At 48.7% G+C, this 26795-nt stretch overlaps 1 protein-coding gene and 1 long non-coding RNA gene across 7 annotated transcripts in view; both read right to left on the bottom strand.

The window, feature by feature from the left end:
- Positions 1-10146, bottom strand: part of ANKRD11 (ankyrin repeat domain 11) — a 120320-nt gene extending 110174 nt beyond the window's left edge. For 4 of the 5 annotated variants that reach the window (XM_043437583.1, XM_043437586.1, XM_043437582.1 and 1 more), the window contains exon 1: positions 9850-10145. The gene's annotated coding sequence lies outside the window, so the exon portion shown is untranslated. Of the gene's footprint in view, positions 1-9849 lie in introns of all 5 variants that reach the window. The other variant, XM_043437585.1, reaches the window with a different exon arrangement.
- A 13052-nt stretch (positions 10147-23198) lies between these two features.
- Positions 23199-26793, bottom strand: LOC122420775. 2 transcript variants are annotated; one of them, XR_006263375.1, is made up of 2 exons: positions 26093-26793; positions 23199-23389 (listed from the first exon to the last, which is right to left on the bottom strand). It is a non-coding gene; the product is annotated as an uncharacterized LOC122420775 (long non-coding RNA). The 2 variants fall into 2 exon arrangements; XR_006263373.1 differs by having other exon boundaries at positions 26181-26793.
- Between the last annotated feature and the right edge of the window lie 2 nt (positions 26794-26795).

Raw genomic sequence — 26795 nt, 5'->3', positions numbered from 1 at the left:
CCACCCCAGCCCCACTTCTGTGCTGATGCGCAGTCATCATCACTGCAGTTAGTTCGGAAGCAACGAGGAAGACGAGTTCTCTCCCTGCAGTGAGCAGCAGCTGTCAGCCAGGAGAGGTGAAATGCTTTACTGTCATGGAGGGGTGGTGACACAGGGCCCTGGCAGAGCACGGAGAGCTTAAGTGAGAATGAACACAAAGCCAAGCACCTCGCAGCTGAGCAGCCCAAAACGTCCACTTCTGCAACTGCGATGAGACTGCGAGCATTTCAGAGCCCTGCCAGAAACAGTACAGCCTACACAGACCATCCCCCGCTGAAGGCTCCCAGCCAGACGCCCTGAGTGTCACTGCTGCCCCGCCCACGGTCAGACCAAAGGACGAAGTCCTTGTGACACGGCACATGACCAGCGTGCTGTGACAGAGCAGGACAGAGGCTCTGTTCTGATGGCGTGAAGCCAACCAACCGCGCCTACTCTCACGCAAGCAGGCCCCCACGCAGCCTCAAAGCACATGAGCTCCAAGCAGAGAAATGAGGATCTCCTGCCAGGTGCCACGCCTTTCTCAGCCGAGAGCCTAACTTTTAACATCGATTTTTTGGGCAAACACTGGCTAAGCATCTAATCCTACGTGCATAACATGTGCACACAACTATGAGAGACACAAAGCAGACAGCATCCAAGAGAAGCCTAAGATAGGGTGGTCTTTCTCCTCTGGATGCATCCACATCTCCACCACAGGCTGCTTCTCCAGCTCCTCCTACCCAGACCCAGAGCTACTCTGCTGGGCCTGCAGTTGAACGTATGGGACAAAAGAGGTGTTCGAGCCAATCACAGGCTTCTGGGGAGCGGCCCACTCCTCCCCGCACGGGTCCAGCACCAGAGACAGGGCACCTGGGTCTGTCACAGCTCCACAGTCAGGACACCTTCCATAAACATGGTCATCAGTCTCAGTCGACCCTCAAGTATCAACAACTTGTCAGCAAACACCATCCTGCCCACACAGCCCACTTTCAAGATTCCTGGACGCTCTGAGGACCGCTTTATGATGGGAGGCCCTCCCTGTCCCCTGAGCGGCCTCCGGCCAGGATCCAGCAGACACACTTCACTCCTCGGTCACTTTCCCAGAACGGCATCTCTGCCATGTATGTGAACTCAGGCATCATTCCTACAGCAAAATCTCAACCCCATCATCCATCTCTTCCTGGTCATCATCACATGCTTTTCCCCAGAAAATGGTGTTCCCACTTTCCCTAACAGTGTCTCTTCCACTGAGACCTTTTTAAACCTGATATTCATCCCAAAGCAAAGGACAGCAGGGGGACAAGAACAGCCAGAAGATGAGGCAGGGCCTCTCGTGAGCAGTGGCCACCTGGCCACTCTCCCTCCACCCGAGCCCTAGATGCTGCCTTCTCCCAGCCCCGGATCTAGGCATGGGGTGCTCACTGCCAAGCCTTCTGCCCACCAGGCACTGGTGTTCCTCTAGCCTCTCTGACACCACCCACTCCCCGCGTGGTCTCCGCCTCCCCATGTCCATCAGCAAGGCCCTCGTCCCCAGAACACACATTCAGACCGCACTCTGCTTTCCTGGCTTCGGCCACTACCGGCTCCTTCATGGGCTCCGGGCTGTCCTCACGTTACCACCCACGCTGCCTGCCTTTGCCCAGAGCCTTCTGACTCTGCTGCTGCCCCTGCTCTGCGCACCCAGAGCGCTTCCTCCAGCACACCTCCCAGAGCTCGCAGTGCCCTGGCCCCTGAGGGCAGCTCCGGCCCCACATCCTCCTTCCTCTCCCTGCATCTACCACGCAGTCCTGCACACAGCGAGCAACCAATGAATATCTGACTACACCAGTGGAACGTGGGGAAAGCTGTCTGTCCAGTCTCAGAGGCCCCTCCCTAAGACGTGTACTCACCCCAGTTCCCAACTGTCCTCCCAATCCACAGCAGGCCACATTCAGAAAAACCGGAAGTCAGCTACACGACTGCCGATACACAGTGGCTTTACACAGCGCCAAATGGGTGAATGGTTATGACGACAGAAAAACAAAGACTGTACTCTTCACGACTGCCAAGGTCATGAAAAACAAGGAAAGACTGAAAAACTGTTACAGACAGGAGGAGACTAAGGAGACATGCAACTAAATGCCATGTGGGATCCTGGAGAAGGAAAAGGACATTAGTGGGAAGTGAGTGAAATCTAAATGCATCAGGGATTGAATTAACAGCATAACGTATCAATGCTAATTTCTTAGCTTTGCCAACTTTAACACTGCTATGTAAGATGTTAATAACAGAGGACCTGAGTAAAGAATATAAAGGAACTCTCTATTATTTCTGCAACTTTTCTGTATATCTAAAATTATTCCAAAAAAGACAGTTTATTTAAAACAAAAACTTGGGACTTCCCAGCAGTCCAGTGGTTAAGACCATGCTTTTACTGCAAGGGGCACATGATGGATCCCTGGTCAGGAAACTAAAATACTGCATGCCAAGTGACGCAGCCAAAAAAATAAGACATTTAATTTTAAAAATGAAATTAAATTTTTTAAATAAAATTTTAAAATAAAACCGTACTTTATACAGAATGTGCATTTCCACCATACCCTGTCAATGCCAAACTACACTAGCTGACCAATGAGACAGAGCTCTGAGAGAGACCAACCAAGAGAGCTCTGATGAACCGAGGCCAAGTGCCAGAGCCTACTGCACACTGACCTGACCCAACCTCACCTGTAAGGACAGCATCTAAGGACTCTAAGCCTAGTGTGGTCAGCAGAGTAACTCCCCCAAAGAGGTCCACACCCTGGCACCTCTAGGGATCTCAGGCTAGTAATCAGCAGACAGGGGACTGACTACCATGGATGATTCTGGTCAGCCCAACATAATCACAGGGGTCTTTAAAAGTGGAAGACGGAGGCAGAAGAGAGTCAGAAGAGGATGTGACTTTGGAATAAGGTCAGAGAGATGCAAAGTTGCCAGCTTTAAAGATAGAGGAAGGGGCCATGTGAAGAGCCTCCAAAAGATGAAGAGGCAAGGAAACGAAGTCTCCCTGGAACTGGCAAAAGCAACCAACCCTTGTAAGCCTCTGGTCATTTGTTACACAATCACAGAAAATAAGCAGTGACAGCACTGAAATGGAAAACTCACAAGTGCTTCTCCAAACCCTTAGACCGTGTTTCCCCCACCCTTCACAGCCTCCTGAGTCACCCCTCCACCCCTCTTCCGGGTCCCACCTCCCTCCAGCCAACAGACTTGGAGGCTTAGAAGAAAAACATCAAGGAAAAGGAGATGCTATGGGTTAAATTCTAAGAGATTTTCTCCCCAACTTTTTAAAATTGCACTGTGCCATTAAATAACTTTTTTAAAAAGATTAGTTATTGCTTAAACATACTCTTTAAAAATCAGTCATCTGATGAGAACCCAGATTCAGCAGAATCAGATCTAATCACTTTACCAAAGAAAAACAAAGTTCACATGTACCTCATTAAGGTCATATCTGCTGAAATCACTCAGGATATGAGTGAAAGCACATGTTACTTTTCTAAGCTTCATATTAAATGATAAGACACTTCAAAGATCACCTTTCCCAAGTATTAGGGAAAAATTTTCCCCATAAGAAAACATTCTGAGTTTAAGCATATTTCATATATTAACCTCTAAACTCAAAAACTTCAAATTCTAGATGGACTCTTCTCAAGGTAATGGAAATATGTATGTAGGTAAGCTGAAGTTAAATATATTAGGAGCCAATCATACAACTCCGGCAAAGAAAGAATTCTCAAAGTCTAGAAATTCCTTGAAAACAGAATCACCTTGAGGGCTAGAATTTCTGACCCCTAAGGCTGGCCATTCTCCTCTGTAAGCATCCAAAAGGGTAAGATTTGTTATAAAATGTTCTATACATCCTTTAATTAGTCAGGCGTTTTAGTAATTTTTTTTTTTAGTTAATTCCTTCAAGAGTGGTGTCTTGGGGTTTTGTTGAGTTTTTATTTTTACTTCCTGTTTTACAGGATGTAAAACCGCACTTAGAAACACACTAGCAAGGCTTAATTTCTTAAGAGTAATAAGGTTCTCCACTGCATTTCTCATGCTGTTTTAGGTTAAGTTTACACAATATAGCCATAATATCTTCAAGTCTACATTTTCACCCTAAATTAAATGAAAGTTTTACTTTGCTGGATATGAATGAAGTGAAAAAGAAAAAACAAAAACACTATAACTTTAGCCCAAACCTTATGAACCAAGCACCTTCCGGCAATGTCTTCATTGTTTAGTAACATTCATTATTCCAGCACATTCACATTCTAGGTCTGAAGACGACCATTGAAAGGGGAAGAAGACAGGACACTCACTACTGACGAGCTGAGAACAATCTACTTGCTTTATTTTAGATGAAAAATAATCTCTGATGTCAGAAAGTTATTAGGCATTTACAAATTAAATTTCAATCCCAGTTCTCTTTTTTTTTTTCCCCCAGCTCTTCTTAAACGTCACCTTTTTTAGTTGAACAAGTAGCTAGAGAAGAAAGGATTTTATGAATTTTACTTAACCTTGACCAATAAAACACTTATTTTTCAATCTAAATGATCAAAAATGTTTTTAATTGAGAAAAGGCCAACATTATGTCATGATGAGGCACACACTGGTTTCTTTACAAGTGGAAAAAGAACACCTACAGATTTTCAGGATAATAAATAATTCACTGCACAGATGCCAAGGGCAGGACTGGACATGCGGGTCTTGCCCAGCCAGCAAGCACTCTGTAACTCAGACAGCACCGCTCACCTCAATACTAGCCGGGGTGGGCTTCCCAGAAGCCGTACTCTGCAACAGGATTTTCAGTCATTTCAGCCCTTCAAATATCAGAGCTATATTAATAAGCCAGACTTATTTTATTTTCACACTGAAAACCCCCTTAACTGTTTACTCACAGGATCATAGTTGGAACTGACGGTTTTCTCAAGTTCTAGAATGATGTCTTTAGTTTCAAAAACAACCAATCCCCCTCACCTAAAATGTTAAAACCACACAAACCTAAACCTACTGTTATCTAAACCAAGAACTCAAGTCTTTATCACCCAAATTATGTCCACAATTAGGATTTTCAATAACAACCTTTTCCCAAGTCCATAATAGGTTCATTTTTTAAACTTTATAGAAACATAAACCACACACAACCCTATTTTTGTGCATTTCTCCCCAAAGAGATTTTTTTTCCTTCATTAAAATACCAAAATTGAGCAGGGAGATAAGGGATAAAAGTAAAGGGGGCTGACTCCATTCTGGAGAATTTATATTGCTTTGGCCTTTTTTATTACAACTGCTCAGGAAGTTTAAAACTAAATCAAAAGATGCTAAACCTTTCAAAAGACCCCACTATGACATTAAACACTGTTGACATGACACAGGAGCAGCACCAGCAGCAAAGTACGCCTGGCCAGCCTGACTGTGGCCCCAACACAGCAGTCCTACCAAAACTGCTTTCACAGAGAACATTCTTCTTCTTCCACAAAGACAACCTTCCTTCAATTATGGACATTTTCCTTTGTCTCTTGTTTTGTGCCAACTGTAAAAGCCATGCCCCCCACCTTCCTCTAAATTGTAAAGGTAAACTTGTAATGATAACAAATGAGAAAACAGCTAAGATGTACATAGCATAATTTCTAGTCAGTCAAATAAATGTTCATAATCCTAAGTTTGTCCTTTCAAAATTACTCTAATACTTCCATACACAGTCTTTAAACAATTCAACAAATACTTCTTGAGCCAATTCTATGACCATGGTCATTCCTAGCCTGCAACTCGGATGACAAAGAGACCATGACTACCTTTATTAAGCTTACAGCCCTGCTATCACGGGGCACATACAAACCAATCACATCTTATCAACTGTATCAAGTTCTACGTGGCTATTACAAGGTGGGGTTATAAGAAGACTCTACGAGGAAGCATATTTAACTAACACCCAAAGGCTGAGCAGGGGTTATCTTAGAGGTTTTGGAATGGGGGCAAGTAGGGAAGACTTGCAAGGGAGACGATAATGGATACTCAGCAAGACCCTGGTCCAGGCAGAGGGTCACCTAGGAAATGAAAGGCCAATGGAGCCAAAGCATCAGGAGTTGAAAAGACCTGAGTGAAGGGGGGGGGGGGGAGGGGCAGGGAGGGGGGTTCACACAATCAGGGTTAGACTGATTAATAATCATCTGGGACACTTTTCATAAAAATGCTTGTAGTTCTAGCATATACATAAAACACTAAATAAATAACACACTATTTGGGCTTCCCTGGTAGCTCAGTGGTAAAAAATCGGCCTGCCAATGCAGGAGACATGTCATCCCTGGTCCGGAGAGATCCCAAGAGCCAAGGAGCAACTAAGCCCCTGCACCACAACTTCTGAGCCCACAGGCCGCAACTACTGAAGCCTGGGCCCCTAAAGTCAGTGCTCCACAACAAGAGAAGCCAATTCGATGGGAAGTTTTCGAACTGCAGCTGGAGAAAAGGTCCACGTAGCAATGAAGATGCAGCACAGTCATATATATAAAAAAGAAAAAAAAAAATTGGCCCAAAAGTGAATTTGAAGGAAATTCTAAATATGGAGAAGGAGGAATGGGAGTTAAGAAAAGCACAGAAGAATGCTAACAAAAACATACATTTATGTACACAGCTGAGCCTGACTGGCTTAAAAGATATCAAGACTAACATCCATCAAACAACAACAACAAAACCACTTGGAATAGAAACATCTCTACCAGAATTAACAAAGTAGGTGTTAAAGTGGATCCTTTCCTAAGCCTTTTTAAAAAGGTTTTATAACTGCCTGCATTCCAGGTACCAGGGATTGACCCTTTTTTTCCCCCGTATAGCTTTAAGATAAAACTGGAAAAGTTGAACTGCAAAGAAATTCCATTTGAAATTCAAATTAAGAGAACACATATGAAAACATTTCAAGACAGTTTAACTTTTAGTTATTTGCATTCACTTATTTTTTCTGTGAGTTTACCAAACTGCCGAGCTCGATCCCCAAAGAGCACTGACTGAACAACAGTGAACTGACACGGTGCACAGCCAGACAAGCAGAGCAGATTCAGTCTCACCTACTAACTAGCGACTGTTTTGCTATTAAAGGAAGTTCATCCATTACACTTTCATTTGAGACATGAAGGGACTTACACAGGATAATGGACAGATCAAAACACTTATTTTGGCAACAAATGACGATTATGCCCTGAACCAGCATTTACTGACACTCTCTAATTATGTTATTTAATTGATGATGGGCTCAGTGCCATCCTATGCAAAGTAACTCCTCTCTCATACTGGGTGAAATGTAACCTTACTATGTCAAATGTACTTAAAAACTCAAGGATCACAAAGCATCTTGACAAATACTCTTCAATACAAATAGCATAGTTTCTTTAATTCTATGTGTAGAAAGTTCTACTTGTCACTGTATCAACACTGTAATTAGAGCTGAGATGACAGCCACTGGTCCCAAGCAGCCCATCTGGTTTGGAGAGATGAAAGGCCTGCTGTGCGGTGTGATTATCACGGCAGGGCCCGCAGCACACCCAGAGAAAAACATCCAACAGTGGCAACCCAGAGGTACAACTGCAAAGGAGGAATTCATGATTACGTGACACCTTTAAAAACAAACTTCTGGTAAATCCTGTTATGTGCATTTTCCCACAATAAAAAAAAAAAAAAAAAAAACTTAGAAGAAAAAGAGCTTTTCCAAGTTCCAAATCTGGGTCAAATTTGGCACTATCTTTGGGCAGCTTTTTAACTAACTCAGGAGGCACGCACAAAGAACAGAGGAAAATGTCACAGCAACTTGGTCTTTGTTTCCTCTGTCCAGAGAGCCAGCCTATCAAAGGCGAGCCTGCTCCTGAGCGTGACACCACAGAGGGCGGACAACAGCTGAATGGAGGGCGGGGGACCAAGGGGTCACAATCTAGGTTGAGTAAGACGTGTTCCCTTTTTCTTCTCTAACGACAGTTTCAAAGTAATACCAGAGTACTTGTGCAATCATCCTCAAAAGACACAAACAGAACTCAGGTCCTCCAGGATGGCAACACTGAGGAAGAGCAATCAAGGTCCTACAGAGAGCAAATGCAGTCTCAGGGTCTCTGATTTAGAACTATCCAAGTTATGCCATTGACTGGTTCTGCAGGAACCAAAAATAGTAACTGTTTCAATGGCACTTTTTCCACAAGCAGAATCATCTTACATCTTTTGGCTAAGAGCATTTCATCACCGCCCCCCCACCACCAAAGGATCAGAATAGTCTTAAGTTTTGCAATTCAACAACTGCATACACTCTCACTCCTCAGTGGAGAAGGAATGTGAAGGATATTGCGCAAGTCACTTCAGAAGACCCTCTCACCATATAAGAAAGTCTGAAATTTGACTATGGAGAAATTCTTGCAAACGAACATAAAGCTTCTCATAGCCTATAGAAACCATGAAACCTAAGCCTGCTGCATCTGAACTGCTAGAAAGAAAATGGTTCTGAGAGCACGGAGCCCTTTAGGCCAGCTTAATCTTCCAAAACTCTTCGGAAGTTGGGATAGGAAACACAACAGAAGCAGAAAACCTTGACAGGACAACAAGAAAAGAGCAGCCCCCAGAAAAATTAAGACTCCCCGCAAAACGCCAGAGATACAAGACTCAACACAATCCCTCTTTGAGAGGGGACTGAAACCATGTGGCAGGGCCAACCCTACATACACACTCACACATACACACACACACATATACACACACACTCTCACAGCTACCGCCCTGCCAGGGGATGATGAAATGAGGAACGGAAATTAACATTTCAGGCAACGTCTCACATTGTTCCTTGAGGCCAAGGGCTGCTGCTGGTGCAGCCGCCGCCGCCGCTTCCCTCCCACCCGCCCCCAGTCCCGCCTACCCTCCCCCCGAAACACCCCCGCGCCGCTGCCCCGCATTCCTGCCCCTCCGCGGGCCCACGCGCCTCCCGCGGCCCCAGCGCCCCCTCTCCCTCCAGGGCCCCGGCTCTCCCGCCCCCTCCGGCTTGGAGCCCGAAGCCGCCTGCTCCCATTTCAAAACAGCGATAATAATAGGGACGCTGGGAATAACAACTACAGCCCACACCGCGAAAGCGCCCCTCCCGCGGGTCAGAGGTCGGCGCCCCGCTCTCCAGGTGCCCGGGGCCCTCCGCAGCTCCAGAACGGCCTTTCAAGGTTGCCTGGGCCCCCCAGGCCCGCCTGGAACGTCCAACGGCCCCCCATCTGCCCCTCGCGCTGCCCCGGGACCCCTAGGTCCCCAGGCCCAGCCGAAGCGTCCCGTCGGCCCCTCGGGCTTCCCAAGCTCACTCAGAGCCCACCCTCAGCCGCCTACGAGCGCCCCCCCCCCCCAGGCCTGCCCCGAGCCCCTGTCGGCTCCTCAGAACCCCTGAAGACCCCCGTCGGCCCCTGCCCGCCCACAGTCCATCCTCTGCCCCCCAAGGCTGCCCGAGACCCCTGTAGCCCCCCCCGCCAAGGCCCCAGGCCCACCAAGAGCTCCTCGTCGGCCCTCTGGGCCCTCCAGGCCCACCCCGAGCCCACCCTAGCCCTCGTCTGCCCCTCAGGCCAGCCTGGAGCCTCTCGTCAGCCCCCGGTCCCCAAGTCCGCCCGAAGGCCACCACCGACCCGCCCGGCTGCCCCCCACAGGCCCGCCTGAATCCCCCCACAAGTCCGTCCGGAGACCCAGAGCGCCGTCACCACTGCCCCGGACCCCGGACCCCAGGCCCGCAGGAGCCCGCCGCGCTGCTCCGCTCGGCGCGCAAGGCCTGCAGGCCGCGAGGCAGCCCCACGGCCGCCCCGAACCCCGCGCGGCCGCGGCTCTCACCGGCTCCGGCTCCGACTCCGGCTCTGGCCCGCGGCTCAGCGGCGGCGCGCGGGCGAGGCCATGCAGCCCCGGCCCGTCACCGGCCCGCGGCCCGAGCGGGAAGGCGGCGCGGGCTCCGAGCGCCGGCGAGGCGGGCGGAGACGAGCCCGCCCTCGGGCGGCGCCGCGGCGGTCGGGCTCTCACTGAGGGGGCGTCGGGCCGCGCGCTCGGCGGCGCCTCCCCGCTTGGGGCCCTCGCTCCATCGCGCTCCGGCTCGGGCGGCCTCTGGCTCCGGGACCCGGCGGCGGCTGCGGCGGCGCCGGCAGCATGAGACGTTACCTCCCATTGGCCCGCCGTATCCGCCACCACCATTGGTCCGCCGAGTTCGGGCACAGGGATGCTTACGTCACGGCGTCGGGGAGGAAGTGAGCCTGGGGCCAAGGGAGACGGCGAGATTGACAGTATCTGGGAAGGGCTGGGGCGGGACCAGAAGGACGTCCGGGGTCGGATTGGACAAGGTCGTGCGTCCAGGCGCAAGAGTCACTGAGGTAGCGAGAAGCTGGATTGGCTACGTATTTCGCACATGGGGCGGGTCTTTGGGCCTCAGGCATGACGATTGGCCTTTCCAAGTGCCGGAAGCGGCGAAGGGAACTGTCGGGAGCGGGTCTGGGCGGAAGGCGCTAGAAGGCGCGGTGTGGCTAGCCGCCCACTGGGAGGGAGGCGCGCCCGCGAGTTCAGGGCCGGGGAGGGGGCGGTTGGTGCTCTGTCAGCTCACACCCAGACCATTCTGCTCTGGTTGCACCTGCTGCTGGCGCAGGGACGCTTGACCACCGTCCACCGACCGAGTTGCCTCTCAGATCTGCTTTTTTAAAGGGAACGAAGATCCTTCAAGCCGCGCGGCGGGGCCAAAGAGAAAAACACTGACTTCAACCAAATAGGGAATTAAAATTAGGAAATATGAATAAGGAGGCAGTTTGCCTAGAAGTAATCTGAGAACATACTAAAGCAAAAGCAAAGTGAAGTTCCACAGAAGCAGAACTTATGAATAAAAATATACAGTAGCGAAAAGAAGTGCAGAGAAAAGGAAAGAATGAAACCTTTGAACACATTAATTCACAAATGTTTACTGAGTGTCTGTTACCGGCCAGGCACTAAATCAGGCACTGAAAACGAGCTGGAACGGCGGCTCTATATACCAGAATGTGGTTTCTCACCATGGAGGGAAGACACACGTTCGTTGAATAGTCATACAAGTACCTAATTACAGGCTGTGATAAGTGCTTTGAAAGAGAAGTATAGGGAGTTATGAAGGAATACTGAGTGAAAATCAGGTCTAGTCTGGGCAGTGGCTTGACACTTAAGGTGCTGCCAGAAGGCTGAAGAAGTAAGAGTAAGATGTGGTGGAGAACATCCAGTAAGGTGGCTTCTAGCCACATGTGACAAGCACTGGAAATGTGGCAAGTCCAGGTTGACATGTGCTGTGAATATAAAATATCAGATTTCGAAGGTGTGGTGTGAAGAAAATAATGTAAAATGTAAATAAGTAAATCTTTGTATTTATTACATGTGGTGTGTGAGCTTAGTCACTCACCCTTTGCAGCCCTATGGACTGTAGCCCACCAGGCTCCTCAATCCATGGGCTTCTCCAGGCAAGAATACTGCAATAAGTTGCCATGCCATGCCCTGCTCCAAGGGATCTTCCCAACCTAGGCATAGAACCCACATCTCCTGCATTACAGGCAGACTCTTTACTGCTGAACCACTGGGGCAGCCCTAGTATATGTGGAAATGATAGTGTTTGGGACAATTGCATTAAAATATAGTGTTAACGTTAATTAAATCTTTTTTCTTTTTAATTGTAGCCACTTGGGAATTTTAAATGACATCCTGGCTGCATTCCATTTCTGTTGGACCACCCTTGGGCAAAGGGGCAGCCTAACCCATGTCCTTAAGGTGGAGAGAGGCCTGGTGGCTGGAGGGACAGCATTCATTTATTCAAAGCACACTGAGGGCTTTTGAGTGCCTACTATGTGCCTGGAACAATTCTAAAAGTGAAAAAATGAATGTTAGTCCCTCAGTTGTGTCTGACTCTTTGGGACCCCATGGACTGTAGCCCACCAGGCTCCTCTGTCCATGGGATTCTCCAGGCAAGAATAATGGAGTGGGTTGCCTTGCCCTTCTCCAAGAGATCTTCCCGACCCAGGGATCAAACCTGTGTTTGCCTTCACTGTAGATAGGTTCTTTACCTTATGAGCCATAAGGGAAGACCAGCACAATTCTAAGGTCTGTATTAAATATGGGGTAGTGGGGGCCTCAGATTAGATCACCTTTGAGCTGAATCACAAAGGAAGCAAGGCATGTGGATTGGGGAAGAGCACCCCAGCACTCACAGGAAGGAGCCTCAGCAACCACAGAGCAAAGCTGGAGCAAATGAGATGAGGGAAGTGCCTGGTAAGAGTCCCAATTCAGAGTTGAAATTTCACTCTAAATGAAAACTAAACCACAGAGAGTCTCAGGAAGGTGAGGGACCCACTGTTGAAAGGGTCACTCTGGAGCTGATGGGAGCATGGAGGAGGTGGCTGTGATGTCCACACTGGTGAGACAGTGGCATCTGGGATGTGTTTTGAAGATAGAGTAGGCATGATTTTGTGAGCTGTGAGAGAAAGAGGCAGGTCTGGGATGCAGTCAACATTGGCTGGAAAGACAGGGAGGAATAGGTCTGGGTCACAAAACTGGGAATTTAGTTTTATACAGTTAAGTCTGAGATGCTTGGGCCTCCTCATGGAATACTAGGGGGACAGCAGCAGAGAGGTGGCCAGACCTCTGGAGGCCTCCAGGCACAGGGCTGGATCTCAGCCTGCAAGTAGCACCTGCAGTGAAGGGCTCAGAGGCAGCAACTGCCAAAACAGTGCGAACTTGACAGGGGGCTAGCAGGAAAGCTGTCAGAGTGGCTCTGGAGAAAAGAGACACAGGAAGAGTGATGGAGACCTAGAGAAGGTGGACAGTGGCAGGGTGGTGGGACAGGGGTCAGGAGCCAACCGCCTGCTGGGCTAGGGGGTTGGAAGGGGCCTGCCAGAGCCAGCATTGCCACATCTTCTAGTTTTTTATTGGAAAATAAATTTTGATTGGACGTTTCAAGAAGAGCACATTTCAATAAGAGTTCAACAATCTGTCAAACATTGTGCGGCCAAACAAAACATCAGATCTACAAATTCCTGACCTTGATCCCTAAGGGGCAGTTCTCCAGCCCTTGCCTGTGAAGTCTGCTTTCCTTCAGCAGTTACCTGGGCTCACCTCAAGGTTCTGGCCCAGAAGCTCTGGGAGAAGCCCAGAGCATCCCCAAGCCCAGTCAGGAAGGCCTGCCCCAGCAGCACCTGTGCTTGAGCATCTCCCATTCTGCTCTCTGAGTGTATGCACCACCGCCCATACCTCCCCGTCCACCCCCCACCCAAAGCTCCTAGGTTCACCTTGCAAACGCCTATTCAGGCCTATGTTTGCCAGGAACTGACCTGGGAACTGTGTACTGAGCCACGAACAAAACCAGGTTCCTGCCAAAGGCACTCGTGTTCCAGCATGTCTGTGTCTCTGGAACCCAATGGAGCTCATAGTTGACCAGACACAAGCCAGCCCATGGCTCCCCCAGTGATGCTGGGTGCCCTCCTGGAGAAGAAATGATGCATCCTACCTGGCTCTTCCCTGAGTGAAGGCACAAGCACCTTTCTGCACTCGCCAGCCACCTACACCCCTGTGCCATGTATGGCCTGGGAGAGTGGCGGGCTGCTGTGCCCAGTGGAACTCCTCCCTCCGTTGCAGAGTGGTCAGAGCAGGCCCACAGCCTGGCACCTCCCTTCTTCTTTTTCCCTGGGGCCCTGTGTTAAGAACTGGCATCTGGGTTTGGGCCCAACTGGCCCAGCCTCAGCCCTGTGCTCGACCCCAGCTTGCTAGCATTCTCAGCATTAGAATCTGGAACCCAGGTTCATTTCACAGTAAATTATTACACGTTTCACTTTCCAGTTACCATAGCTCTGTGTTGCTCAGTTGTGTCCGACCATGGGATTTTCCAGGCAAGTGTACTGGAGTGGGTTGCCATTTCCTTCTCCAAGCTTTTTTTTTTTTTATTTGGCTGCATAGAGTCTTAGTTGTGGCATGTGGGATCTAGTTCCCTAACCAGGGATCGAACCCAGCCCCCCTGTATCAGGAGCATAGAGTCTTAGCCACTGGACCACAAGGGAATTCCCTCTCCAAGCTTTGTGTTGTATTATCCCCCAAACCTCAAGAGGAGGAGGAACTGTGGCAGAAAGCAGGATTCAGATATTCCTGTGGCCCCTGAACTTGGGGCCATCAGAACACCCCCCCAATTTTTAAAACTCTCCTCCCAGTACTTTTCCTGTAGTCCTACAAGTTTTGATGTCATGTTAAGAGTTGAAATATGATGATGTAATTTTTTCTTTAATCAATTCATCACAAATCCAACTAGAAGACTGAGAGTGAAAATAAGTCTTCCTAAGACATTTCCTAATCACACTGTCCTACACTTGCACAGTGAATTTCCACCTGCAGAAGGCGAGGGCCTTGCTCAGTTGGAAGATGGACACATGCTCATTCAGCAAATGATTGGATGCCGGATACGTGTGCTGGACAATAGTACAGCCTCAAAAAAAAACACACAAAAATGTGTTGACACTTTCACAGTCAGATAGTCAGGACTTGACACACCATCTTGTAATAATGTAACTGGAGTGGGATGTGCCAGAAGCTTTCTCAGGCAGCCACATTCAGTCAGTGGCATGATACCCCCCTGCAGCCCCCTCCTTGGGTTTCTGAGAAAGCCACAGACATCCCTGTGCTTCTCGCCATCCATGGAAAGCCACCCCTGGGGACACAACTGAGCTCTGCTGGTGACAGTGGTTGGGACAGCAGTCCTCTGGCTAGTGCCAGTTCTTCAACTAACTACAATGATTATTTTCCAGGATGGTAAATTCAGACCATTTTACTAATGCTGAATTCAGTAAAGACTTTATATGAAAAACAAATTCCCCAAATTGTCCCTCGGTACTTAGCTGGCGAGGTGCCCAGAGGAGCAATGTTTTTTATTTTATTTTATTTTATTTTTGGAACAATGTTTTTTAATTTTTTTTTTCAATTGAAGTATAGTTAATTTATAATGTTTTGTTGGCTTCAAATGTACAGCAAAGTTATTCAATTATACATATATATGCATGTTCTTTTTCAGATTCCTTTCCATTATAGGTTATTACAAGGTATTTTATACAGTAGTGTGTGTATGTTAATCCCAAACTCCTAATTTATCTCACCCTGCCCCCAAACCCTTTGGTGACCATAAGTCTGTTTCTCTATGTCTGTGAGTCTATTTCTGTTTTATAAATAAGTTCATTTGTGTCATATTTTACATTCCACATGTAAGTGGTATCATATATTTTTCTGTCCCTGACTTCACTTCATGAGATAATCTCTAGGTCCATCCAAAGAATAATCTCGAATCTAAGTTCCCTTCTTAAATGTATGATGCTCATAGATGTCTTTGGTGGAAAATAATTCTAGTTACATCAGAATTGCCATGTTTGACTTAGACCACTAGCTTGCAAGTGAGGTTCCAGAGGGTCCTGGGGGAGGTACACAGGACCCTCTGTGCGAGTTGGCAAAGCTCAGCTCTCTTCCTGATGGTACTAGTTGGAGTCTGTCTGTTTCCCTCTCCTCCTGAGTGCATGTCCATGACGTGGGACAACCACGTCCCTCTGACACTGAGGAGTGTACTTTCTTGTATTTTAAACATTTCTCAGTTCTGATAGGAATATGGTAAATATCCGTAGACACAACCCACGTAAACAAAAGCTCTTTGGATGTGCTTCCCCAGTGGTCCAGTGGTTAAGAATCCACCTGCCAGTGCCAGGGACACAGGTTCGATCCCTAGTCTGGGAAGATTCCACATGCCTCAGGGCAACTAAGCCTGTGTGCCACAACTACTGAAGCCCTCTTGCCTAAAGCATGTGCTTTGCAACAAGAGGAGCCGCTGCAATGAGAAGCCCATGCAGTGCAACTAGAGATTAGACCCTACTCGACACAACTAGTGAAAGTCCTTGCGCAGCCACAAAGACCCAGCATGGTGAAAAATAAAAATAAAGTATTGGGCTATTCCATAGAATCTACAAGGACCTCCTAGGTGGTTCAGTGGGTAAAGAATCCTCCTGCCAGTGCAGGAGACTTGGGTTTGATCCCTGGGTTGGGAAGATCCCTGGAGAAGGAAATGGCAGTCCACTCCAGTATTCTTGCCTGCGAAATCCTATGGGCGGAGGAACCTGGTGTGATGCAGTTCAAGGGGCTGCAAAAGAGTTGGACACAACTAAGTGACTAAACAACAGCAACATAGAATCTGCATATGTAAGGGCTTAGCTGGAGCCAAAGGTGATGTAGCTGTGAGCACAGCAGGCCTTCACCGACCAAGCAATAATCATGCTAAGGTCAAGTCCCAAAGGATACAAAGACATTTTAAAATAGTGCCTTGAAAGTCGCTCAGTCGTGTCCAACTCTGCGACAGTCCATGGAATTCTCTAGGCCAGAATACTGGAGTGGGCAGCCTTTCCCTTCTCTAGGGGATCTTTCCAATCCAAGGGTCAACTCAATCTCTCGCATTGCAGGCGGATTCTTTACCAGCTGAGCCACAAGAGAAGCCCAAGAATACTGGAGTAGGTAGCCTATCCCTTCTCCAGCAGATCTTCCCAACCCAGGGATCGAACAGGGTGCCTCCTGCATTGCAGGTGGATTCCTTACCAGCTGAGCCATCAGGGAAGCCCCAAACTAGTGCATGATGTGCATATAATACATAAGCAGTAAGATTGTGACTGCGGACTCTGGAGTGGGCTTGTGCTCAGTGTTTTGCAGACCAGTCTCCACACATCCTCTCCCGCAGCAGTCGTCAGAAAGGGCATGGGCTCTGGGACCAGTCTGTATGGGTTCAGACCCCAACACCGCCCCTACTAACTGTGATCCAGAACAGCGGATTCACTCAGAGTCTTGGTTCCCCACCTACAGCAGGGGATGTGAGCACCAACCCAGTGTGCCCAACACAGCACAGACCTGTTGACCGTGACTGCAAACCTAAGGGAATGCCCACATTAGACCTGGGGGTGTCCTTCCATATCTGATTTCCAGAGGTCCCCTGCCATCTTGCTCCATTTCTGAATGTCCATGGGAGCAAGCCCGGGGCATGCAAGGGCCTCTATGACAACAGATGTTCCGTAGCCTGGGGACTGAGGCTGGGCTGCAGGGGTGGGTGTTCTGGAAGAAGGAGCTGGGTGTCACCAGACAAGGTGGATGTACAGCGAGGAGGGAGACAGAGCCAGCCCCGGGGACTGCAGAAGATGGTGGGGGCAGTGTGTAAAGGTGGGACTGGGCTGGTCCTCAGCATCTCCTGAGCTTGCACATGGCCCCGGGGCTGCCCCTTGTGTCACTTACACACCTGCTGACAGATTTGGTGTGGGGGACGTGCCCTGACCAGGCCAGCTCTTGCCCTGAGTCGCCGCTGAGAACTGGCCCCATGCCTGCTTCCACCAAGTCCTGGGTGGGGCTCCAGGCCTGAACCTACTCCCATGACACAGTCACCTGATGCCAGCAACAGTGTAGGCGCTCAGTGTTGTAGGAATTAATGGTTTGTCATTGCAACCCAGCTTTACTGTACAACTTTCAAAGGTATCCAGAAACCAAAAGGACAGATGTCACAGGAGTTAATGTAGAAGCGCTCTGGCTGGCCTGCACTTCAGTGTCCAGAGCTGTGACCTGTTTTGTGCCCTCAGGGTCCAGCCAGGCCAGGTGCTCCCCATCCACCCCCACAAGTGCTTCAGTTTTTCCCTCTGCCACAGACAGATTGTAAACACAGTCTATTGGGTTTGCTTTATTTTGTTTATTATGTTCACAAAGCTGTAATCTCATATAGGATCACCTTAAGACCCAAGTTCCAAATAAACTGTCAAAGGAAATAAAACATAAAGCAGCAGGGGTGGCGATGGCAAAGCCCAAACGGCATACTGCGATCTGAGAGTCTGTGAAACCCAAGCACCCTCTTGTCTCCAAGTAATCTCCAAATTAACCTGATCAACTTTCCACTACCCCCAACCAGGGCTGGCTGTGAATTCCAAAGACACAGGACCCCGTGGCAGAAGCTGCTGAGAGATGCTGGCGCCCACCTCCTGTGCCCTGTGTTTTTTTTCTAACAATCCAGGGGGAGGGGGACTTAAATGAGCATGGTTCAATTCTCTGTGGAAGCAGCGGCCTCTTCCTCTGTCAAACCAATGACAAAGAAAAGGAGACAGTGTCCCATTCGCCTTAGACCTGGGCCTCTGCCCCCGCAGCCTGTCCTGGAGGGAGGCCTGACTGGGACTTCCTGAGACTCCCCTGGGGCTGCAGGGCAAGCCCAGTGGCCCGCCACTGGGGTAAACTGGAAGCTCCCCAGGTTTCCACTGCCTCCAGGAGACCAGCCCCTCTCCCCTACCTCCCCTTCCCCCATACAGGGTCTTCCTATCCTCCCCTTCCCCACGGCATTCTCTCTGGAGTCTGTTCTCCAGGAAGCAGTCCAAGTCATGCTTCTAAAACACACCAAGTGGTCCTAGGCTCAGAATCCTTCAGTCCCTCCAACATAGAGGCAGGGTCCTGAGTAAGGCATATTCTACCACAGTTTTTAAATGCTCCCTTCTATGCGCCCTTCTCTGTGTTTTGTCCGTCTCCATGGGAAAGCACTTTCCGTGCGCGGTGTGGGCTCAGTTTACTGTGGTTTCTCCCTGGTCAGAAGAGTGAGAACCACAGAGGCCAGGCATCACTTTGTTCGTGGCTGTGTCCTCCACATCCAGAACACAGCCATGCAGTGGACGTCTGTCAAAGGCAATTCCAGTTTGTCCCACAGAAATCTCCTTTGCCCCCCATTTCCTTCCTTCTCTGTTTCAAGGGCCTCTCACCAATCCTCCCAAAACTTATCACAGAAGCTCCAGCCTCCTTCCCCATCTCCCCATCAGCTATGCTCTGGTGTTCCTCCTCCATGCCCTGCCTTGCTTGTCCTTCCTCCTTCTATTCTGCATTACAGCACATCGAGAATGGGCCAGCCATCTCTGAGTTTGAGGGAATAGGGCAGGAAGTTGGAGGAAGTCAGGTTGTCCTTAGTGGAGTTGAGGAGAGCACTTGCCTGTCACTGTCTTTCCCCATTATGCCTGGGGCTGTCTGCCTTGGGTGCAATCTCCAAAATGACAGAATGAGCTCTGTTCGTTTCCATGGCAAACCATTCAATATCATAGTAATCCAAGTCTATGCCCCAACCACTAATGCCAAAAAAGCTGAATTTGAATGATTCTATGAAGACCTAAAAGACCTTCTAGAACTAACACCCAAAAAAATGTCCTTTTCATCACAGGGGACTGGAATGCAAAAGTAGGAAGTCAAGAGATACCTGGAGTAGCAGGAAAGTTTGGCCTTGGAGTACAAAATCAAGTAGGGCAAAGGCTAACAGAGTTTTGCCAAGATAATGCACTGGTCATAGCAAACACCCTCTTCCAACAACACAAGAGAAGACTCTACACATGGACATCACCAGATTGTCAATACTGAAATCAGATGGATTATATTCCTTGCAGCCAAAGATAGAGAAGCTCTATACAGTCAGCAAAAACAAGACTGGGAGCTGACTATGGCTCAGATCATGAACCCCTTATTGCCAAATTCAGACTTAAATTGAAGTACGTAGGGAAAACTACTAGACCATGCAAGTATGACCTAAATAAAATCCCTTATGATTATACAGTGGAAGTGACGGATAGATCCAAAGGATTAGATCTGATAGATAAGAGTGCCAGAAGAACTGTGGACAGAGGTTTGTACAGGAGGTGGTAATCAAAACCATTCCCAAGAAGAAACGTAAAAAGGCAAAATGGTTGTCTGAGGAGGCCTTACAAATAGTTGAAAAAAGAAGAGAAGCGAAAGGCAAAGGAGAAAAGGAAAGATATATCCATGTGAATGCAGAGTTCCAAAGAATAGCAAGGAGAGATAAGAAAGCCTTCCTCAGTGATCAATGCAAAGAAATACAGAAAAACAATAGAATGTGAAAGACTAGAGATCTCTTCAGGAAAATGAGAGATACCAAGGAAACATTTCATGTAAAGATGGGCACAATAAAGGACAGAAACGGTATGGACCTAACAGAAGTAGAAGATATTAAGAAGAGGTGGCAAGAATACACAGAAGAACTACACAAAAAAGACCTCAATGACCCAAATAACCATGATGCTGTGATTACTTACATAGAGCCAGATATCCTGGTGTGCAAAGTCAAGTGGTCTTTAGGAGGCATCACTACAAACAAAGCTAGTGGAGGTGAAGGAATTCCAGTTGAGCTATTTCAAATCCTAAAAGATGATGCTGTGAAAGTGCTGCTCTCAATATGCCAGCAAATTTGGAAAACCCAGCAATGGCCACAGGACTGGAAAAGGTCAGTTTTCATTCCAATTCCAAAGAAAGGCAATGCCAGAGAATGTTGAAACTACTGCACAATTGCACTCAACTCACACACTAGCAAAGTAATGCTCAAAATTCTCCAAGCTAGGCTTCAACAGTACGTGAACCAAGAACTCCCAGATGTTCAAGCTGGATTTAGAAAAGGCAGAGGAACCAGAGATCAAATTGCCAACATCCGTTGGATCATAGAAAAAGCAAGAGAATTTCAGAAAAAACGTCTGCTTCATTGATTACACTAAAGCCTTTGACTGTGTGGATCACAACAAACTGGAAAATTCTTCAAGAGATGGGAATACCAGACCTCCTTACCTGTCTCCTGAGAAATCTGTATGCAGGTCAAGAAGCAACCGTTAGAACTGGACATGGAACAACAGACTGGTTCCAAATTGGGAAAGGAGTATGTCAAGGCTGTATATTGTCACCCTGCTTATTTAACTTATATTCAGAGTACCTCATGTGAAATGCTGGGCCGGATGAAGCACAAGTTGGAATCAAGATTGCCAGGATAAATATCAATAACCTCAGATACACAGATGACACCACCCTTATGTCAAAAAGTGAAGAAGAACGAAAGAGCCTCTTGATGAAAGTGAAAGAGGAGAATGAAAAAGTTGGCTTAAAACTCAACATTCAAAAAACCAAGATCATGGAATCTGCCTCATGTCATGGCAAAGAGATGGGGGAACAATGGAAACAGTGACAGACTTTATTTTCTTGGGCTCCAAAATCACTGCAGATGGTGACTGCAGCCATGAAATTAAAAGATGCTTGCTTCTTGCAAGAAAAGCTATGACCAGCCTAGACAGCATTTTAAAAAGCAAAGACATTACTTAGCCAACAAAGGTCTGTCTAGTCAAAGCTATGGTTTTTCCAGTAGTCATGTATGGATGTGAGAGTTAGACTATAAAGAAAGCTGAGCACTGAAGAATTGATGCTTTTGAACTGTGGTATTGGAGAAGACTCTTGAGAGTCCCTTGGACTACAGGGAGATCCAACTAGTCGTTCCTAAAGGAAATCAGTCCTGAATATTCACTGGAAGTACTGAAGCTGAAGCTGAAGCTCCAATACCTTGGCCACCTGATGCAAAGAACTGACTCATTGGAAAAGACCCTGAAGCCGGGCAAGACTGAAGGCAGGAGGAGAAGGGGATGACAGAGGATGAGATGGTTGGATGGCATCACTGACTCGATGGACATGAGTTTGAGCAAACTCCGGGAGTTGATGATGGACAGGAAAGCCTTACATGCTGAAGTCCATGGTGTGGCAAAGAGTTAGACACAACCGAGCGACTGAACTGAACAGTCCACCTTCAGCGTGGTTCGTGGAACACCTACAGAGGCAAGCCCACTACTGATGTGTTGAAAAGTCATAATGGCCACAGACCTCTGGGCTCCAGAACCAGCCAAGGAGCACTCTGTCTTAGTATAGAAGGGCATAGAGGCCTAGGACCATCCTCCTTCAGGGAGACGGTGTGCTCTGTGCAGCAGATGAAATGGAGGGGTGAAATGGAACTGCTGGCTGGGTGTTATGAGTGCACAATCTGACCAGTGGCTACAGGATCCCAGAGCAATCTATTGGCTGCAGGGCGTGTCCAGCAGGAGCTCCTGGGAGACCAAATCCAGAGCAGCGAAGCCTTCTGTCTTCCCTTGTCTTATCATCTCCTTAACAAGTAACCCACGGCACCAGAGGGATATCAAGCCAGTGACTTTCAGATACAGGCTATACTGCACACCTAAACAAGGTCCCTCTCTCCTGGTAACTGGACACAAACGGTGTTTTGCAATGGCACCGGGGCACAAAGGTGAACCTCACGTGTCCAGCTATGTCTCCCCAGTGGCTAAAGACTGGACAGACAAACCCCAACTTGGACAGATGGAAAATCCACTGCAAACTCACACTGTAGGAAAAGGGTTGGCTTGTGACAAGGGAATGCCCACTCCAACCACAGCCGGGAGAGTGCTGGCAGCCCTGTCAACACACATGTCTCCTCCATAACCCAAAGGCAGGGGCTGCTCCTCATCTTCACATACAAGTCCTGGGACTTGCCAGTGGTTAGAACTCAGCACTTTCACTGCTAGGACACCGGTTCAGTCCCTGATCAGGGAACTAAGATCCCACAAGCCATGTGTCTCAGCCAAAAAAAAAAAAAAAAGGTTACGAGTCCTAAGAAAGGACTTGGGGAATGTCCATGAACTAACCAGTGTGGTGACTAGTGTGACAAAGGGCTAGGGCCACCAATGGGGGCAGTGAGGAACCCAGCGGTCAGGCTTTGCCAAGCAGATACGAACAGCAGGCATCTCTAGTCATTACTGCGGGCAGCAGCCTCCAAGCTGGAGGCTTGGTGACCCTTGCCTCGGTGACCCTTGCCCCCTGGACTTCACACCCTTGGGTTGACCGGGCCACATGGCACCACGTCACCTGAGAAGCCCGTGGAGAGTCACATGGTGAGCAGCTGCCACTGGCCGGCCAGGAGCCAGGCAAGGGCATCCCCTTGGCAGCTTGGCAAGTTTCAAATGACTGCATCCCTGGGTGTGATGTGCACTGCATCTTGGTGAGACGCCCTGAGCCAGAGCCAGCCAAACACTCAGGAGTGGTGAGGCCTTGAATGCTGGTTGCTCTAACTTGCTGAGTTTAGGGTAATCTGTTACATAGCAATAGGTAGCTGATACAATCAACAGAGCAAGTGGTTACTTTAATGAATTTGGCATGTGCTTTTGATCTCTGGGAGGTGACACAGACCTACCCTTTCCAGGCCCTCCTACATACACATACTGAGAACCATTGAGGGACAGGTAGCTACCTAGTCATATGCAAACTCCTGGACAGGTTTTCTGCTTGGTAATAATGGAGTCTTCCCCTTTCTTTCAATAAATATTTATTTGGCTGCTCCAGGTCTTACTTGCAGCGGCACGCAGGTTCTTTGATCTTTGTTGTGACATGTGGAATACTTTTTTTTTTTTTTTGTAGTTGCATCATGCAGAATCTTTAGTTGCAGATACCAACTTTTAGTTTCATCAGGATCTAGGATCTTGGATCGAACCCAGGGCCCCTGCATGGGAAGAACAGAGTCTTAGCCACTGGACCACCAGGGAAGTCCCAAGGGCTTTTCTCCTTTCAAGAACAAATCGAACATTACAAAATCTTGTTGTACATGTGATATATAAAACCCAATAATGAGCCATACGAAAAACAATTGTTTCCTAAGAAAGATGTTAAGTTCAGAAGCAAAATTTACCAAAGTTCAGAGAGATGACAATTTTATTCAAACACTCCACCGGGGAGTCTATTTTGTAAATGACATCCTAACTTTGGCCAAAAACTCAGGTGTAGGCCAGGTCATTCAAAGCAGCAAGACAGCCTCAGCCAGAAGCTTGCCACCGTGGGCACGGGTACAGCCATGACAGCCTAGGGGCTCCAAGGCCAGGCAAAGTGTGGAGTCACTGGGCCTTTTTCTAAAAACTTTGAAATGTAGTTGATTTACAATGTTGTACTAGTTGCAGGTTAGAGCAAACTGATTCAGCTATACATACATAGATATATGCATTCTTTTTCAGATTCTTTTACATTATAAGATACTGAGCAGAGTTCCCTGTGCTATACATTAGATCCCTGTCAGACGTGTGATTTTTTATTTTTTATTATTTTTTTAAGACCTGTGATTTTTTAAAAACAAGTTTAGCACTTTGCTTCTGTTGCTGCCAAGCTGCCTAATTTGGGAAGAAGCAAATAATTATTTGCTCTGATATTAATAACAAAGTTAGATATTAAAGCCAAAAATGGCCCCAAAGATCAACTTCTGTCCCCAGACTGCAAAAGTATTATCTCTATTTTACAGACAAGGCAATGGAGTGACATCCCCTGAGCAGCTTGCCTGAGGCCCGGGGGAGTCCCAAAAGCCCGGGGAGATGGAGTGCCCTGCCTGCTCCCTTGCCCTTCCGGCAACCCCCACTCCCCACTCCCCAGCCCCCGCCCCCCGCCAGGCCCCGCTTTGTGTGAGGTGTTGGGGAGGTGATACAGCAACCTCGACAAGCCCTGGTCAGAGCCAGCTCACCATGAGATCACCTCTCACACAATTAAGGGGAGCTGAGCCCAAAGGTCCTGATATGCACAGGGTTCAGAGGGCTGAGGAAGTCGAAATGAATAAACACAAGTCACAAGGTACAGAAAGAAGAGAGAGCAGGTGAAGAACAGGAAGTGCTCAGGAAAATGCAGGCGGTGCCTCAGGAGTGGGGCCTGGGAGGAGCCAGGTCAGCTGAGGCCACCCCACCCCACCCCACCCCCTTCTCTTCCGGAGTCCAGGCCACAGGGCATCTGAGTCCTCTAACTAAACACCCGTCCCCGAGGCCACTGCAGAGGTGGGACTGAGCAGGACAGGGTTCAGAGTCAAGGTCCACCTCCTACTTGAGTCTGGGTCACAGCCAGCTCTCAAAGCACAGTTGTTCAGTAAATCTGTTTAGACGAGCGAATTAATGTTTCCCAGCAACTCATTTGCCATGACATCCTGGATGCTTTCACTTCAGTTGCATTTTATCTTTACAACAAACTTGAGGGACACCCAATATCAGCCTGGCTCTGCAGATAATTTTATCTCCATTTTCCTGATGAGAAGATTGAGGCTCAGAAGGGCAAAAGCCAGCACGCTTTCTCCAGAGCCCAGCTCCTGCCATCACCCTGCACTGCTTTCTGATGAATCTCCTGAAAAGAGCTTAAATTCCAATAACACTTTTTATTTCAAGCAATGTTAATGAGACTGCATCTTACACTATCCCCAAACACGTTCAAATTTGTTAGAGGCTCTGAGTCACACATTCTCTGGTCTGGGTGAAGAGGGAACCAGGGGGAGGGTGGGGCTGGGTCACTTCCTGTCAGGGCAGCATTGCATAAGCTTCAATAGGGTGCAAGGGTGCAAGAAACCACTCTCGGAAGCCTGGTCATGAAGCCTGGTCATGATCACGGTCACGGGACTGGTCTAGGGGGAGTGGACAGCGGAATGTGGGTGGGACAATCTAACCAGAGAAAGAAAAACAGTGAAGGAGGAAACCAGGGAGGATGGATGGACTGTAAAAAGAGAAAGTGAGAAAGGCAAGCAGTCCAGATGTGCGGGTCAGGGGCAGCCCCTCTCCACACACAAGAACCTGGCTGCTGGAGCCGAGGACCAATAATCAAGAGTGCATTTAAAACAATGTCCCTAAACCTTCTGAGCTTCAGGACTTATACGTCATACATGTTACTGCTGTAACACACAAAGCCATAGGGCTGAGAGCACAGGCCCTGAAACCAGTCAGACCAGCTCTGAAACTCTGTCCCTCACTTCTTAGCTGTGAGCTCGGAGAAGCTACTTTAAATTGCCCTGAATCTGTTTCCTTATCTGTAAAACAGATGTAAAGGTATCTACTTCTCACATTTGTGAGAATTAAAAGAATGCCTGCTACAGAGCCAAGCGCTAGCTAGCACTCAGTAAGAACGGTTATTGCCTAATGACCTTAGGAATTTGGGGAATACAGAAAAACACAGAAACAAACTTAAGTCACCATACATTCAGCAGTCTCAGGGCTAAGCACTCCAGCACCAGACCTCAGGGAGCCTGGGGTCCGCAATCCCAGGGATAAAACCACAGACTCCTCCCCTTCTCCCAGGGATGGAGTGGACTACAGTCTCCTAGGCTGTGATCCTGGGTCTCCAGAGCTAGGCATGACTTCCAGAGGGAGTCGGCCTGTCTTCAGGAGAAAAGAATACTGGAGGAGACGGTTACCTCTTCAAAATTAAGCATCTGTAGAACAAGACTGCCGTCCGCTCGCGCCCAGGAGCTGGCTCAGCTACCCTGAAGTCCCTGCTCTTACCCTAAGCCCTTTCCTTTTCCTCTCCGTGCACAGGGCGCTTGGGGCACCAGCCGGGCAGGCTCTGCGGCCAGAGCCCGGACGAGCCAAACTCTCCCCTCCGCAGCATCCTCCTCGCGCCAAGACTGCGGCGGGATAGGGGTCAGGGGCCCGGGTCTAGGAGGAGTCGGGGTCGGTGTCCGGGAGTCTGAGTCGTACTCAGAGTCTGGATCCGAGGCGGGAGTCGTTGGTCAGGGTTCGGGCACGAAGTCGGGGTCAGGGCCTCAGGCGGGCCCCGCCATCTGCGCACGTCCGCTCCCTTCCAGCTCCCGGGCTCCCTCCGCAGCCCCTGGACCCGCTGAGCCAAATCCTCCCGGGAGCCGCGACCTGGAGAGGTGTCTGATGCCCCCAGTCGGGGCCCGCCAGGCTGCAGTTCTACTCCCAGCGCTTGTACTCGCAGTACAAGGTGGCAGTTCAAACCCGCTAAAGAATCCCAGCCGGATTAGAGTTGCAGCGAATCGCTCGGTCACGGAACCCGATCGCGGGGTACACAAGCTTGACAAACAGGCCTGACTTGAAAAGGCCCCGATCGCGCAGGCGCCGGGAGGACGCCCGCCCGCGCAGGCGCCCCGCGGAGGC

The sequence above is a fragment of the Cervus canadensis genome, chromosome 18 (assembly GCF_019320065.1).
Source record: "Cervus canadensis isolate Bull #8, Minnesota chromosome 18, ASM1932006v1, whole genome shotgun sequence".
NCBI lineage: Eukaryota > Metazoa > Chordata > Mammalia > Artiodactyla > Cervidae > Cervus > Cervus canadensis.
Note: the sequence above shows the minus strand (reverse complement) of the source record. Positions and strands in the feature narration are given on the sequence as shown.